Here is a 17,995-nt window from a genome sequence, read left to right as displayed (position 1 = left end):
CGTTTACCCCTGGTAACCGTAACCTTAACAGAGAAGTACTGAGAAATGGCAGGTACTACGAAAAAGAAAAGGACGGGAGATCTATGTTCTCAGCCGTTTAAAAATGACTGGGAACTGCAATTCTCTTTTGTAGCCGTTGGTGAAAACTCACAGTGTTTGCTATGCCGCCGAATAATAGGCGGCCAGCGTAAGTTTTCAATTGAAAGACACTACAATACATATCACAAAGACGAGTATAATGTACTCAACAGTGAAGAACGGCAAGCAAAATTAAATGTCCTTAAGAAAATGGATAAGACACATCAACTCGATTATCGTTTCTCATCACCAGTGATAAACGTGTTTGGATTTATTCCTTTCATAATTAAAAATTATTGTTTACTAACTGTGCATTATTGCCTCATTCTGCTCCGTGTTACATTATTATCAGGAAAGTTGGTCATTAAACCGATTGATCCAATGTATACTTACATTTAGGGTTTTTTTATGTGTGAAGGGCTACGCTCAGCTGAAGTCGATAAAACGTAACATTCATCTAATTGTCGGTTATTATGCAGATTTCATCAGACGGAACTGATGAAAGATATAGCAGTAATGGTATTGAAATAACAGGTCTGCGGTTATCATTCTGGCTGGCTCTGAGCACTATGGGACTCAACTGCTGAGGTCATTAGTCCCCTAGAACTTAAAACTAGTTAAACCTAACTAACCTAAGGACATCACAAACATCCATGCCCGAGACAGTATTCGAACCTGCGACCGTAGCTGTCTTGCGGTTCCAGACTGCAGCGCCTTTAACCGCACGGCCACTTCGGCCGGCGGTTATCATTCTGTTCAGAGGTCAATGAGACAGAAATTATGTGGGTGTAACTGGGGCCACCGAGAATTAGTTATAGAAAATCTTGCATTAGTTTAATGTTATTTGAAATCATGAATAAGGTTCGTTGGAAGTCGCTAAGTGCTCTCTTTCTTAAATACTTGATCAAAAACATTACGCATATTTACGTGCCGTCAGTCAAGCTACCTTAATAAAAACCCACAGTTGTTAACAGTATTACTTGTCTTACAGGGTTAAACTGTTAACATAAAAGTAGACGTCGCAATGAGTAGACTTTGACAGTATTTTAAATGTTTAATACGCGAAATACCTTCCCATTGTTGGCTTGCAAGCTGTGGAAAGAGCACTAGAATGCTCCGGTACAGAGTATCCCAGCAAGTGGATAAAGCGACATCTGTGCGTAGAAACATGCACTACATGAACGCTGACGGCTGCGGTGTGCACACTGTGACCCGGAAGTTGCACATGTGCAGGAGCTCCGCACGCGTGCAGAATTTCTGGCCGGCCCTGCTTTAGCACCTCTACAAGATGGTAGTTACACGGAATCTAATCTTCACTGGGCAGCTTCAGTTGGATAAGACACCCATGAAGAAACTTTAGACTCTTATCCTCAACGGATTAAGGCCATTACCAACGCTAAATGCTGTGTCGCGTGATGTCACCGTAGTGTGTCCTGGGGGTGAGAAATTTCCCGTCCCGTGTGCTTTTATAAAAGCTCCATAATATACCCACTCTGAGAAGGGATGGGAATTCAATGGAGATATCCACATACAATTTCTAGATTTCCGAAAGGCCTATGACAGCATAAAACGACAGAAACTCTTAAATGTAATGAGGGCATTTCAAATGGTTCAAATGGCTCTGGGCACTATGGGGCTTAACATCTGAGGTCATCAGTCACCTAGAACTTAGAACTACTTAAACCTAACTAATCTAAGGACATCACACACACCCATGCCCGAGGCAGGTTTCGAACCTGCGACCGTAGCGGTGGCACGGTTCCAGACTGAAGCGCCTAAGCGCCTAGAACCGCTCGGCCACACCGGCCGGCAATGAGGGCATCTGAAGTACCCTCGAAGTTAATCAGGTTAGTTAAAATGGCTATCGAAAAAACTTTATGTCGCATAAAGACATCTGTAGGGGAAACTGAAAATTTTAACGTGCATTCTGAACTGTGGCAAGGGGACACCATTTCAGCTACTTGAATCTCGTCTTAAAGAAGCTCTATAGAGAATTTGCTAAGACTAATCCACTTGGGATCAAACTGCAGGAAGTGAACATTAATAACCATGCCTATGCAGACGATGTAGTAATAATTACTTGTTCAAAAACAGAACTAGTCGAAGTGAGACAAAATTATTACAAAATCGCTGATAAACCAGGATAACGCGTTAATGAAGAAAAGGCAGAATACCTGGTCACAAGTAAGAAGGTCAGAGTTGATGCACCTTTGGCTGTAAGTATACTCATTTGGAAGAATGTTGTTGACCGCATCACGTACTTAGTAACAACAGTAGAGCGGATACGCAAATAGATGACCGTCTAGCAACAAGGAATAAAACACGTCTTGGTTTCATCACAATTGTTAAACAATGATCACTTAGTACTAACTTCGACATCCTATTGTATCAATCGATTTTATAGCGGTAACATTATAAGGATGTAAGGCATTAATATTTAGAGAGAAAGATGAACAAAATTTGCTATTGTTAGAAATACAATAGTAAGAAAATTTTAGGACCTGTATATTATTACTAAAATAAGATGGCATGTAGAATAAGAAAAAAATGAAGTATTAAGAGAGATGGACAAACACCGTAACATCTTCGAAGTGCTAAAGCAGAGAAGGTTGACGTTTGCAGCCCATTTAGTATCAATAGTGGAGAATAGAGTACCTAGAATAAAATTCTGTAGAAAAATAGATGGAACGAAAGGAAGAGGAAAAACGAGAATTAGGTGGCGAGATTACATCCTGAAGGACACAACCAGGATGAACATCAACACCAAACGGACAAGTAGTGCACTCAACAGGCTCGTAGAGCAGCCGTATGGTGGCCACATCAACAATAAAACGTAATTTCAGAAAAATTAATATGAAGCTGCAGACGTAGTGCAGTTTCTAATGTTCTGTTTTCATCTTCAGCTTCTGAATGTTTCGATAGTACATGAATTATCTGTTGAGTAGCTAACTGAAAGTTTTTGGATTTTACTAGCTGGTTACTGTGAGCATGTTTGGACATTACATTATGGACGGTTGATGATGAGTAAATTCTTGGCAAGATGCATCGGCAGTGAAGTGTTCGTACGTGGCTACATCGCACGTAAGCTGGCAGCAGCCCAGCCTGAGATCAGAAGCACGTGCTTGATGAGTACAGCGCAGATCCGCAGAGCCACGTGTAACGTCATTAACCCTAACACGGCGCCTATCTGCAAAGTAGCGGGCCTGCGGTGCCCTTAATATGCAGATCGTGTTTGTTATTCAGATGTGTGGCGCTGTAATCCGTTATGGTGCGGAACAAGGTCTGCACGGCCTGGGCAGTGCGTGCTAGTCCCTACGGCCTTGTTATCATTAATCGTAGTCCTTATGACGGTCAGTCCGTCATACGCGAGTATAATGTGAAGCGCCGCCACTATCCGCACTCAACGGAGCGGCTAAACACTGGTCCACTTTGGTGTATGATGTAAAGAATAAAAGGAGGACATAAGAAACAGACTGCCACTAGCAATAGGGAATTCCTCGCCAAAAGAGCATTACTAGTGTGAAATACAAGTCTTCATTGAGAAAGAAATGTTCGTGAATGCACGTACTGAGCATGGGAGTGGACCATGAACTGTGGGATAACTGGAACGGTAGAGAATCGAAGCGTAGAGGAATGGAAGCGTAGAGATGTGATGCTGCATAAGAATGATGAAGTTAAATGGGTCCGTAACAAATAAAGTTTTCTACAATATCGGCGAATAAAATAATATGTGGATAACACTTTCTAGAAGAAGAGACGCTAGAAAATAGCATCCTTGGTGATAGACGAAAAGGTAGACGAAAAAACTGCAGGCAGAAGACAGTGAAATATATTTCACAAATAAGTGGGAACCTTTAATGTAAGTGCTGCTATGTCAAGAGAGACGTGCAGAATAACAATTCGTATCGGGACACATTGAAGAAGATTGGACGACGACTTGTCTCCTCCTACCGTATCACTCATTCAGGGAGCATGAGATTAAGAGAGATCGGGCGAACACAGAGACACATAATCAGTTATTTATCATTCACTCAATATACCAATGCGGTAAGACTCAAAATATTTAGACGAAGTACCCTCCACGAATCACTGTACAGTAGTTTTCGCAGAATTTATGTAGATGCGGAATGAAAACGTTACCTCAAGACACTGAATAATACCAATGTGGGTATATTTCTTAAATATATGAAATGTGGAACTACCGAAACATCGTGTCCCTAAAATATTTTGTATATGACAAGTAAAGCCCAAGGAATAGTAATTACAAAATAGTATATCATCCTAGTATTGTGTGCTTTTGCTTTAGTTAACTATGTACTGCTTACAAGGGCTAAGATCATAAAAAGCGAGCCGGCCGCTATGACCGAGCGGGTCTAGGCGCTTCAGTCTGGAACCGCGCTGCTGCTACGGTCGCAGTTTCGAATCCTGCCTCGGGCATGGATGTGTGTGATGTCCTTAGGTTAGTTAGGTTTAAGTAGTTCTAAGTCTAGGGGATTGATGACCTCAGGTGTTAAGTCCCATAGTGCTTAGAGTCATTTGAGCCATAAAAGCGATAGGTCACTCCCATAAGCATGATACAGGGTTGTTATAATTAATCTTTCGCAACATTCGCCAGTGTAGATGGAAAAATATTTACCGTATGTAGACCCAACTTCATAGGAATGATATTCAGCTAGTGTGCCCCGGGATTTGCGTTGTTAGTAATGTTACTGGCATGACTTGGGGTTAACAGCTGGGACTGGTACGCCGAAGAAGGGCTGAAACACCAGCATCAGTGTACATTACAACTGTAGACAGTCAAAATGGATGTGGACAAGGTGAGCAGCGCTGTTTTTTCCTCTTCGCGAGTATCGTCTCATTAAAGTGTTATGGATACGTCCTCTTTCCGCATCGGGGTTGATGAACATGATTCGGAAGGTTGAATCAACTGCAGATTTGGGAACTGCTCCTGGGAGAGAGTGGTGGCCCAATGCACCACATATTTTTGAAGAAGTGACTGTTGCATACATGAGAATACCAGACGTAATGTGCGACCTCGGAGCAGTGCACGTGCTGTGTCACGACAATTAAAGTAAAAAAGTGAATTTTTCCAGTTGTCGTCAGCTAGTGGGCAGGTTGTTACTAGGGTCTCTTCAGGCGCTCCTGCGTCGTTATCCGGTGTGGTCTAGTGGCTACCACGTTGTTTCGGGCAGCAGCGGAGAGAAATCTCTGCTGCGGTTCCACTTTTGTAGACGGTTTTGCGGGTGGCGTTGAAGTGTTCTTACGCTTCCGATTTCTGGCTTCTTATGCAGATCGCCTCTTTTTAGAACGGTGTCCACTTCAAACTGTGATTACAAATAAAGGTCAGTTGGGTATATAAGTGGCGAAACCTACACGAAAGGCTCCGAAGCGTGGAGAAATAGGAAGACTTGCGCCCGATCGTAAGACACACTGCCTTCTAGGTGCAACATCGGTAAGAATCTCGTTGTGTGGAAACCCCCTCGTCTACTGACTACAAGGTAACACCGATGCTGTGACAAATCACCTATTCATATACAAACAACAGTGACTTAATCATACTTCAAACTGCTGAAACCGAACAACTCACTGATGGAATACGTGTTGAATGTAACACTGAACATATTTTCGTAGCGTTATCCTCTTTTTTATCTGATCTATTTCATACAACGGAAAGTACCATGTTGTTGTTGTGGTCTTCAGTCTAGAGACTGGTTTGATGCAGCTCTCCATGCTACTCTATCGTGTGCAAGCTTCTTCATCTCCCTGTATCTACTGCAACCTACATCCTTCTGAATCTGTTTAGTGTATTCATCTCTTGGTCTCCCTCGACTATTTTTACCCTCCACGCTGCCCTCAAATACTAAATTGGCGATCCCCTGATGCCTCAGAATATGCCCTACCAACAGAAGAATGCTGAAGATTAGATGGGTAGACTACATAACTAATGAGGAGGTAGAATTGGAGAGAAGAGAAATTTGTGGCACGAATTGACTAGAAGAAGGAAAGTACCATATGTACGCAAAATCTGAAACACATTTTAATTCATTTTATTTTTGCGTACATTGCATCTTACAAGATACTGGTCAAGTAACTTCGCTATACCACATTGTGCGGTGTTATACTTAACAGGCAGCTTGCCTCGCCGCTAAAATGATTTCAGTCCTTGTAAGCTACACATACACTTAATTGTAGCAATAGAAGACAAGAACAGTAATAATATATTAATCTGTAATTGCTATTCCTTCCGCTTTGCTTTTCACACACAAGAGTCTATCACTCTCAAGGGGAAAAAGGTGAAAACATCAGCTCGATAAAATATATATAAATTTATTCTCTCTATAAATATACATATAGGACTACATACACTGAGAGTCCTTTAACGTGTAACCAGCAATAGGATCAACACTACTGTTTCTCAATAACTAATTAATTAAATATTTTATAACTACTATGGTTTTATAGTTTGGAAGTTGTTATATGGCTGTACTAACCTTTGACGTAGTTCCTGTAAACTACAAAGAAACAAAATTTTTTTCTGCTCAGCAAAGGACAACCCTAAAATATATTCGAGGATATATTCAGCAGGTACAAATGTCCTCCAGTAGGTATATTCAAATTAATGAACGAATTAATATTTCATGCTTCGATAAGTTACTGAGAAAGTTCATTTTTCCGCTTATCACCTTTCTATTTTCAGTTAAACTATAGCAATAATTTAGCGATGTTATTTCATTCAGTGATAACTGGCTATATATCATGTTCTGTTCGACAATTTTATCTGTTAATTTATAAGACAACTATGTTTTTCCTTAAGAAATTCTTTATGTAATGAATTTTATCATACTTTTAACCCTAGAGCCGATAAAATAACGTTTTCCCGGAGACATAAGAGTCTCAACATTAACTTCGATAAGAAAAGAAGCTGAAGCAATGAATTAAAATTCTTGGTACGGCCAGGAATTTTATTGTTATTATATACACACAAAGAGCACATATTATTAAGAAATGTTATAGTATATTTCGTTTCAGATTTTAGTTTTGAAAATTTCCTCTTTTATTACATTTTCATTAAAGATCTTCTCGGTGTTGAGAGTCCGTTTTGTTTCTGGACTTAGGATATTTATCCTTGTGTCGGTTTTTGGAAAGCTTTCAGTAATTTTGTTAATGTTTCTACGTAGTTCGGTTTGTGAATTCTTTCCTCATTGTTTGAGTTTTTATTTGTGGATTAATGTCAACAGCTTTTCATGGGATACAAATATATGAGAGCTAGTTGACTGTTTGCACTGCTGCTGTTAGTTTGCAGTAGAATTTAGTATATTTTCATCTTTTGAGGGCTTTACTTCATAGTTTGGAAGTTCTTACTTTATACTGAAACAGTGACACAGATATTTATCATCAGGGCAATGCAAAAAGGCACTTTACTGTTATAATATGGATTACGATTTTAACATTATTAAGAATACAAAGAGACTATGATGCATAGTAATACCTAAATAAAGGAAATGTCGGTAAACACATATTAAGGGGTAGTTGCAATTAGTTACTTCATATATAGCGTGATTAGGCATGAGAATTTTGAGCAGAACTAAGGGTCTTGATTGGGTGCGTTTTAGCTTAGTAATATTTTTCACACAGGTTTAATCCGTTCTTCTGGCAGTTAATAAAGGATTACACTTGGCAGTGAAAATATGACACTTTATTTGGAAAAAAGGACTTTCTTTTCCTTTCACGTTCCCCTTTCTCTGCTATTCACTATTGACTGGCACTGGCAACGGTGTTCGAGGGCACCGGCACAAAAACAAATCTCATCCTATACTGAATCACTGCATTTTGGACGGCCGGCCGCGGTGGTCTAGCGGTTCTAGGCGCTGAGTCCGGAACCGCGCGACTGCTACGGTCGCAGGTTCGAATCCTGCCTCGGGCATGGATGTGTGTCATGTCCTTAGGTTAGTTAGGTTTAATTAGTTCTAAGTTCTAGGCGACTGATGACCACAGACGTTAAGTCGCATAGTGCTCAGAGCCATTTGAACCATTTTGCATTTTGGACGCATTTTAGAAGAGGGTGCTGTGCAGGCGGGTCAGTTACTTACTAGACGGATGTGCTATTCACTACAAAACTGTAGCGGTGTGGCTTCACAGCTGCAGGGACTACCTAAGTCCATTGTCCTCCCAAAGAGAAACTTCAGCTCCCACCTTCATTTTCCCCTTCCCAGACCGTCAGATCCTGATATTTTTCTGCTTTATCAACAGACGCCCATAAAATATATTCGAGTAAGTTCTCAGCATGTACAAATATCGTCCATGAGCTGAAGGTGTGACTGAAGTTGAGAAGTGTGAGAGACTTTAATTCATCGCATCAGCCTCTTATACAGTTAACTGTTTAATCAATTTTCCTATTAGCGATTGAATTAAATTATTCGTCTTATAATTCTCCTTTATATAATTTAGATGGTTTCCTCAGGTACTGTGTACGAATATAAGAAAGTAAATATATATTTTGTTTCTTTCTCAGCCATTTTATTACGGAAATGTAATATCAAATCTACCTTTGCCATGAATACCAAACAGTGCTGTATGCTGTAAGGTACTACTTCTTTTATTTTTTTCTGTAGAGCATACTCTCGCTATCTTGAAGTACTACAATATTCCCCACGTTAAATTACTTTTAGCCATTCTTGAACATAAAAAAGAAAGCAAATCTGTTAACCATTCAAAAGAAAGCCCTTCATACAGTTTCGCATTTGACGCCTCATTACTTGTAAATACTCCAAATAGTTGATTACAAGAAGTAGGGAATACTTGAAGCAAACTATTTTTAAGTATAAAACAATGCTCTCCCTTGCTTTCTATAGTTACAAAACATTACTTGCAAATTGGGTATCAAAAAGCGAATTTCATTATGTGGTGATCAATATTACACACTTCCTAGAATATTTCAAACTACCCGGGAAATAGATAACAGTAGCGTCCGTTTCACCAACCAAATTCGCTGTGTGTGTTTTAACACTCAAGACAACCTACTAGCCGGGGTGGCCGAGCGGTTCTAGGCGCTACAGTCTGGAACCGCACACCGTTACGGACGCAGGTTCGAATCCTGCCTCGGGCATGTGTGTGTGTGATGTCCTTAGGTTAGTTAGGTTTAAGTAGGTCTAAGTTCTAGGGGACTGATGACCTAAGAAAGTTAAGTCCCATAGTGGTCAGAGCCATTTGAACCATAACCTAGTACCATAATACGAAAGGGGAAAACAGACAGTGCTCTCACCAGACACGATGCTACCCGTGAATTAGCTACGAATTCCGGAGTACGACCGATACAAATACCGATTGATTAACCTTACTTTAAACACATTCCAGTCCGTTCGAGAAGTGATATGCTTCACGATCGACCAGTGACCGCTATTTCTGTCCCAAGATAATACTCCATTATGCTGATTCAGAATTAATGTTACAAGTAACGTTTTGTCTCTTCTCCCCTAAGCCTGGAGAAAACAAGAATCCGAAACTGGTATTAAATGTAGTCCAACGCTCGAAAACAGCAAGATGTACCCAGTGAATTCCAAAGATAATAACTTTTCTATTAGATTTTCTTCACTCCACCGACCAATACACCCAGTCAACTGCAAACCCAAAACTAAGTTGTCCAAAGAACAAGACTGATCATCAGCACGATTCATAAAAGCCAGCGTTTCTTGTATTTTTTAACACTTCTCGGCCGGCCGGAGTGACCGTGCGGTTCTAGGCACTACAGTCTGGAACCAAGCGACCGCTACGGTCGCAGGTTCGAATCCTGCCTCGGGCACGGATGTGTGTGATATCCTTCGTTAGGTTTAAGTAGTTCTAAGTTCTAGGCGACTGATGACCTCAGAAGTTAAGTCCCATAGTGCTCAGAGCCATGTGAACCATTTGATTTTGGTATCGTCTATATTAAGATGACGACGGGGGAAGCATGTGCTGAGGTAGTTCGACAACACGCACACCGACTCGAGTTCAAGCATTTTGACGAGCATATTGGAGAGGTAACGGTAGACCAGGCTGGTTTCGGTCTTCGAACAATTCGGGTCTTTGAGCTCCCTTTCGAAGTGCTACAGGAGATGGTCGTCGAAGCTTTTCGATCCTACGGCAGTGTTGTGGGTCACATCGCGGAAAAATGGCAGACGTTCACGATATACCACGTGTTGAATGGTGTCCGCCAAATCAAAATCGTACTCTCCAAACATGTACCATCCAGGAGACGAGGTACTGACGGAATTAAAGCTGTGAGGACGGGGCGTGAGTCGTGCTTATGTAACTCAGTTGGTAGAGCACTTGCCCGCGAAAGGCAAAGGTCCCGAGTTCGAGACTCGGTCCGGCACACAGTTTCAATCTGCCAGGAAGTTTCACATCAGCGCATACTCCGCTGTAGAGTGAAAATTTAATTCCAGATGTACCATCCAATCTTCTGAGGTGGCCTGCGAGCCATCGTCATATATGATGGCCAACCGCGGACTTGTGCCGGTAGCGGACAAGAGGGCCATGTTCGGTCAGACTGTCTCCGCCGACGTTTGCTCCAGGCCCCGACCAGTGACTCAGCTTATCTGCCTTTTCTGTCTGGAGATTGTGTTGGTGATATTTTTCCGAATATCTGACGATACGTGTATAGGCTAATAGTTTCTGTAAACCAACGTAAAGGATAGGAAAATTGTATGCTATGAGTCAGTTTGTGGTAGCAGACCATCCTAATAGGTTGATTGAGTTTCCTTTCTGGAGTTTGTAGCAAACTAGTCGTACCTGGTTCGATCGGTTAGCTTCTGGTCGCTGATGAGGTAGGGTGCGTTTGTAAAAGCACTCTGCCATTGCTAATTGAGGAGATCACAGATATATGTAGCATTTGTCGGATGGTATTCAGAACAAAAAAGTGTGTTCCTGATTATACTTGGCTGTTGGTTTTAGAACTGAACAGACTTATTTGGTGGGCATGCTACGGTTTTCGTGATATTGCGCAACCTAAATGTTACAGTATTGCAATTGGTACTACTGAGTTTGGTGGCCAATGGCAACTATGTAGACCCTCGTGAAAGTCATTATATGAATTCCCAGTTGTGAATAAGAACAACCATCAGCTGTAGAATGGGATGACAATGGAAATTGATGTCGGACTGGGGCTCGAACCCGGATTTCCCGCTTATCTCTTACCATTTTTCTATCCGTACACGACTCACGGCCAGATCCAGACTACCATATTTCGTCACACATGCGTCTAGGGCCTCTACTCGTACATTTATTAGGTATATTTCTGTACGGGTGAGAAGTTGTACTTGAAAGTCGCTTGTCCGGTATCGTCAGATAAATACGATATTGCAGTGCCTGTGTTATTCTGACTACGATTCAATGGAACTTTGTATAGTAACCAGAATAACACATGCAGTGCAATATCATATCGTATCTTCTGAAAGTGGTTTTCTATCGCATTGGGACAGTAATTAGCGGCTAGCACGGAGCAGCCAGCGAAATCTTCTGACACTGTTGACAGGTAACCAAGATTCGATCTTATGAAGTAACGTCTCAAATACATGATTCGCTCGAAGATTTGTTGAATAACATAATCCAGCATGTCCTACAGAAATGAGGTCTGCGATAAAAGTAACGTTCAGATTTGTAATGACCCTGCAGAGAAGTGAAGTAATGTTACTACCTCGGAATGACAAAAAATATGTCGGACAGCACAACATGGATAAAAAGCAGATTAGCCCTGGAAAAAAGAAAGTCTAACGATATAAAACATAGTCAGTTTGAGAAAGGAAACTGAATCATTGAAAATATACGTCTGGAATACAGAGTTGTATGGAAGTGGATCGTGGACTGTGAAAAGCTCGGAAAAGAAAAAAAATTCAGAATGTTGGAGATAACGGTGTTATAAAAGGACGCTGAAAATTATGTGGAATGTTAAGAAATGAGGAGATTCTCGGCGAAATCTCAAGGAAATGAATATATGTAACACTGTGTGCAAGGAAAGACTAGATGGTAGGACTTGTGTTAAGACATCACGGAATGACTTCCAAATACCTCCAGGGAGCCGTAAATGGGAATCGGTTCGGTGGAAGATAGAGATTGGAATGTTCGCACCAAATAATTGAGGAGGTTGTTAGAAATTGATTGGCACAAACAGGGAGAGTCGTGGTAGACAACTTCAGACCATTCAAAGGAGTGATAAAAATAAATTATGCACTGGATGAGAGATTTAAAAGTACCCACGGCTGTTTAAAAAGGAAGCGTAAGAAAACCGATACAGTTCGTAGTATGATTAATCGGATAGGATCAGCGAACATTACAGAATGTTTCGTAGCGATGCTTTTGTCCACATGTAATAACCTCATCGCAATATCTACATTAACTCTACGTGGCACTCGCTTCAGCCAAATTTTTGGAGTGGCGTCAGTTTCATTGGGATTGAAAAATTACGTTTTTTAAAGAAATTTTTATTACATTGTGGAAACTTATTGCATAAACGACTGAGTTTCCAAAACAAAATTTTCGTTTCTTTGTGTCCGTGATTTTCTTTAGGACACAGTTTCCGTCAATTGATTCTTTATTAAATTCGGTGTTCTTTTTACATCTAACATTTCCTTTTCGCTGTTGCCTGAATGTCTGAACATATTTTTCAGACGGACACTAGTTTTTTTCATACATCTGATATTTAATATCTCTGTATGCATTCTTCTGTACTATTTTTCTTTCCTGATGCTCATTTTAGATCACGTATTGCTACTTTATCCATAGCAACGCCTCTTACATGTTCTATTGCTTACATTATAAGGTTCATCTTGTTAAATTTCCATTTTATTTGGCGTGGACTGAAAACATTTTCCCGCTGCCGTCTGGTACTTAGCGTGCACGGACGTTGTTCTTCCATTCCTGTGTCCTGTAAATTTTCTGACGTCATATTCCTTCGACATCCTCTTTTGTAACTGCTGACCACATTCGATGGCTTGAATTCCTACCGATCTTTACATAGATAGCTCCGCCACCAGATGTAGTGGAATGTTGTCACCAGCTGCCTTCGTCGACCAACTAGTCAAAAGCCGTATCGATCGTGTTCTATTATTAAAATATCTTTTACAACATGGTAGATTCTTCCACAGCTCACATTTGGTCTGATGGTGAATGTTGACCTCATTAAAAATTCCTACTTTCGGAACCATTTCACTGTATTTTTTCGTTCACATCATGTTTTACACAGCATCAAAATTCTGGGCTGTGGCTTTACCGCTTCTGTTCGACAGCAAACTCGTTTTTAAATCCAGAAAATTCATGTCAGCTTCAATTAAACCGAAGAACATCAAGTCGATGTTCTAGCTACCACACAATTACATAACTAATTTTTTCGCGGTTGTAGTAATGTGTTTGGCAGAGAGTTTCCATAACTCTTAGTGTGATGAATGTCTGTCATTCAGTTTGATTTTTATTTGGTCGAAACTCTTTCCTGTTGCTAGCATGTCCGTAACATACAACTGACAACATACATAGTCGGAAGTATCAAATTTCTATTACATACTTCTTTTTTTGTATTTTCTCATTTCATGCTACTCAAATTTTGTTTCAAAAGATTTTAACTCCCAATAAGTTACACATTTCGGGCTGAGGACACACCTAAATAGTTTTCCTGACACCACGACACAACATGAAATTGATTCCTTAATATAAGACCCATCGGTGAGTGTTTGATAACTTTCACCTCGGTAATTAAAAACGAAGCTGTAACATTTGAACGGAACATTGCAGGGATTGGCAAATAATATTTTGGTAGATTCTGGACGCTTTTGTAAATTTTATCAGTATCCAGAGTAAAATGAAAAACTGAAATGCAGGCAACTTTTTGTAAGGAGGCTTTGAGTGATTTATAGAAACCTATATCATAGCTTTTTAACATTTTTACTCTTCAAAATATCGCAAGCTACATAGCTTTACGGATTAATGTGAGGAATTATATTCTTGTTCTTGAGCCAATTTTATTATTGCGTTTTGCGAAGAGTGAAGCCAGATATTTATTTTTAAAGAATTCGTCTTTGAGAAAGATGTTTCACATATGTATGTGGAAGCAAACAATCATAGCAACCACGTAAATAGCCACTTTGTTGCATACTTTTCCGAAACGTTTACTCCAAAATGTTACAGTGATTGCAGTCTTGTACATCGGCAAAGAAAATATTTTCTTGCAAGCTGATTATCTCCATCTGATTCAAATGGTTCAAATGGCTCTAAGCACTATGGGACTTAACATCTGTGGTCATCAGTCCCCTAGAACTCAGAACTACTTAAACCTAAGTAACCTAAGGACATCACACACAACCATGCCCAAGGCAGGATTCGAACCTGCGACCGTAGCAGTCGCGCGGTTCCGGACTGAGCGCCTAGAACCGCGAGACCACCGCGGCCGGCTCTCCATCTGAAGTGGAGGCTTTAGAAGAGCGAACAACTCTGCAGTCATATCATTCCAGTCTGCCTCGCCTAGCAAGCTGGCGCAGTGGTTAGCACACGGGACTCGCATTCGGGAGGAGGGCGGTTCAAATCCGCGTCCGGCCGTACAGATTTAGGTTTTCCATGATTTCTCTAAACCGCTCAAGGCAAACACCGGTAGGGTTCCTTTGAAAGGGCACAACCGATTTCCTTCCCCATCCTTGACACAAACCGACCTTGTTCTCTGTTTCTAAGCCAATTTCCCTTCATTCCTCCCTTCCAGTCTGCCTCTAGAGAAAGTTCATACGGCGATTTTAAGAATTCGTGACAGCTTCCCCGTTTCTGCAAAGTCTTGTAATCTTTCTGCAAACTTAGAAAGCCTGCAGTGTCCATTTGGAATTCTTCTTTTTATATTCAAATATTGTTGGAAAATGAATTTTTTGATTCCAAATATCTCTTTCAAAGCTATCCAGCTTGCATCGGAAGGCAGAATCAGTTTTTATCAGATCAAGTATTAAACTCCCGTTTCCTGGTAACTTGCTGTTGAACGCATTTAAGTACTTCAGAATATCTGTCAGGAACACCTCAGTTGACTTTTTACACTCGTTTGTTAAGATTTCCAAGAATGAAGTTACTGGTCCATTTCATTTGTCAGAGAAGTTCTATTACTTAGCTTTCACTTAAATTGCAGGAATTGAGAATATATCGAATCACTCTCAGAAACTCCTTGAAGTCCCTATGCTGAAGAGCAGAAAGAGATCTCACAAAACTGATCAGCTTGACCACGTTGTTCATTAGTCCATTACGCATTTCTGCGTAGTGCTGAGTTTGCCAACAAGAGCTTTCTGATGAATTATGCACTCATAAGGCGGTAACTCACTGTTTTTATCCATGATTCGCTCCACCAAGTCCTTTTCTTTGCCCATCAGCGCAAGGTCCCCAGCCATTAAAAAGGAAACCAATTTAATATAACTGTGTGGGATTTTGTCATGAAGTCATCACATGTCTTGAACAAATCCTCTCGGCGAGTCACATCTTGAAATAGCAATAGTGCTAGCAATTCGTCCCTAAAAACTTTACTTTCTAAGTCAAAAAATTGTACAAAAATGGAAATTAGTTCATAATCAACAATTACAAGTGATTCGACAAGGACAATGGCTTAGGAGATGCATTCTGTAAAAGTTGGAGCAAGTTACTTTTGTTGACAGCACCAAAATTTCTGCTCCTCGTATATTGCTTCTGCAGCCAATGGAATAACTTGAACAGCGGCAACAGTATCCTTTCTTCAAAAACATACATACATTGTTTTAGTACCTCGAAATCGCAACACGACTTCGGGTTCTTATTAAGCTTCCAACACATCCGCAACTCTGATTCTGCAGATTTTTCTTTCCCGCTCATTCACCGAGTTAGTATGACAGTGCGTTTTTTAAGATGTTAAGTATGCACTTAGTTTACCTTGACGTGCTTTACTGCCTGGTAGAAGTTTTGATGAAACTATTAATGAGCTTAGAAGTGTCACTTTAAATTAGTACTTTTAACAATAGGGACCGTTCTGTTACGTATGAAGCAAATTGAGACGGCTTCAGCCCTCAGGCAATACTGTTCAGTCCACTCTGTCCTTCTAGTTTCGCTGTCGACTTTATGCTTTTAAGGTTCCGTACTGATTGAACTACGAAACATGATTAGCACACGTTCATTTTCGTGTATGAACACGATCACCTACGATAAATTGTTTGCCTGATTCTGTTTCAGTTCAATTCCCTACAATCTTACATCAATTTCCTGCGTTTATTTTTTCTGTGTCACACTCTTGCTACACTACTGGCCATTCAAATTGCTACACCAAGAAGAAATGCAGATGATTAACGGGTATTCATTGGACAAATATATTATACCACAACGACATGTGATTACTTTTTCACGCAATTTGAGTGCATTGATCCTGAGAAATCAGTACCCAGAAAAACCACCTCTGGCCGTAATAACAGCCTGGGCATTGAGTCAAACAGAGCTTGGTCAGCGTGTACAGGTACAGCTGCCCATGCAGCTTCAACACGATACCACAGTTCATCAAGAGTAGTGACTGGCGTATTGTGACGAGCCAGTTGCTCGGCCACCATTGACCAGACGTTTTCAATTGGTGAGAGATCTGGAGAATGTGCTGGCCAGGGTAGCAGTCGAACGTTTTCTGCATCAAGAAAGGCCCGCACAGGACCTTCAACATGCGGTCGTGCATTATCCTGCTGAAATGTAGGGCTTCGCAGGGATCGAATGAAGGGTAGAGCCACGGGTCGTAACACATCTTAAATGTAACGTCCACTGTTCAAAGTGCCGTCAATGCGAACAAGAGGTGACCGAGACGTGAACCAATGACACCCCATACCATCACGCTGGGTGATACGCCAGTATGGCGATGACGAATACACGCTTCCAATGTGCGTTCACCGCGATGTCCCCAAATGCGGATGCGACCATCATGATGCTGTAAACAGAAGCTGTATTCATCCGAAAAAATGACATTTTGCCATTCGTGCAACCAGGTTGGTCGTTAAGTACATCATCGCAGGCGCTCCTGTCTGAGATGCAGCGTCAAGGGTAACCGCAGTCATGGTCTCCGAGCTCATAGACCATGCTGCTGCAAACGTCGTCAAACGGTTCGTGCAAATGGTTGTTGTCTTGCAAACGTCCCCATCTGTTGACTCAGGGATGGAGACGTGGCAGCACGATCCGTTACAGCCATGCGGATAAGATGCCTGTCATCTCGACTGCTAGTGATACGAGCCCGTTGGGATCCAGTACGGCGTTCCGTATTACCCCCATAAACCCTCCGATTCCATAGTCTGCTAACATTCATTGGATCTCGACCAACGCGAGCAGCAATGTCGCGATACGATAAACCGCAACGCGATAAGCTACAATCCAACCTTTATCAAAGTCGGAAACGTGATGGAACGCATTTCTCCTCCTTACACGAGGCATCACAACGACGTTTCAACAGGCAACACCGGTGTGCTGCTATTTGTGTATGAGGAATCGGTTGGAAACTTTCCTCATGTCAGCACGTTATAGGTGTCGCCACCGGCGCCAACCTTGTGTGAATGCTCTGAAAAGGTAATCATTTGCATATCACAGCGTCTTCTTCCTGTCGGTTAAATTTCGCGTCTGTAGCACATCATCTTCGTGGTGTAGCAATTTTAATGGCCAGTAGTGTATATGCCACAACATCCACATCAGGATTCTAAAAAAAGAAAAAGAAAAACCACTCAACGACCCCAAACAATCTGTAGTTCAGTGTACAAAGGGCACACTGCACTAGCGAGTTCTCTCTCTGAACTTATCTTTCAGATGTGGTTTTCATGTCATAAGGTAATTTTGACGTTGACACAGTTTTCTTCCGAGATCTTGAGGCAGTGGAGTCAAACAACTTGCACTTATTGGTACTGTTCAAGTGACGGAGCTTTGCAGATTGTTAAACAATGAT

This window comes from Schistocerca nitens, chromosome 6 (assembly GCF_023898315.1).
Source record: "Schistocerca nitens isolate TAMUIC-IGC-003100 chromosome 6, iqSchNite1.1, whole genome shotgun sequence".
In the NCBI taxonomy this organism is placed as follows: Eukaryota; Metazoa; Arthropoda; class Insecta; order Orthoptera; family Acrididae; genus Schistocerca; species Schistocerca nitens.
This window is presented reverse-complemented; position numbering follows the sequence as displayed.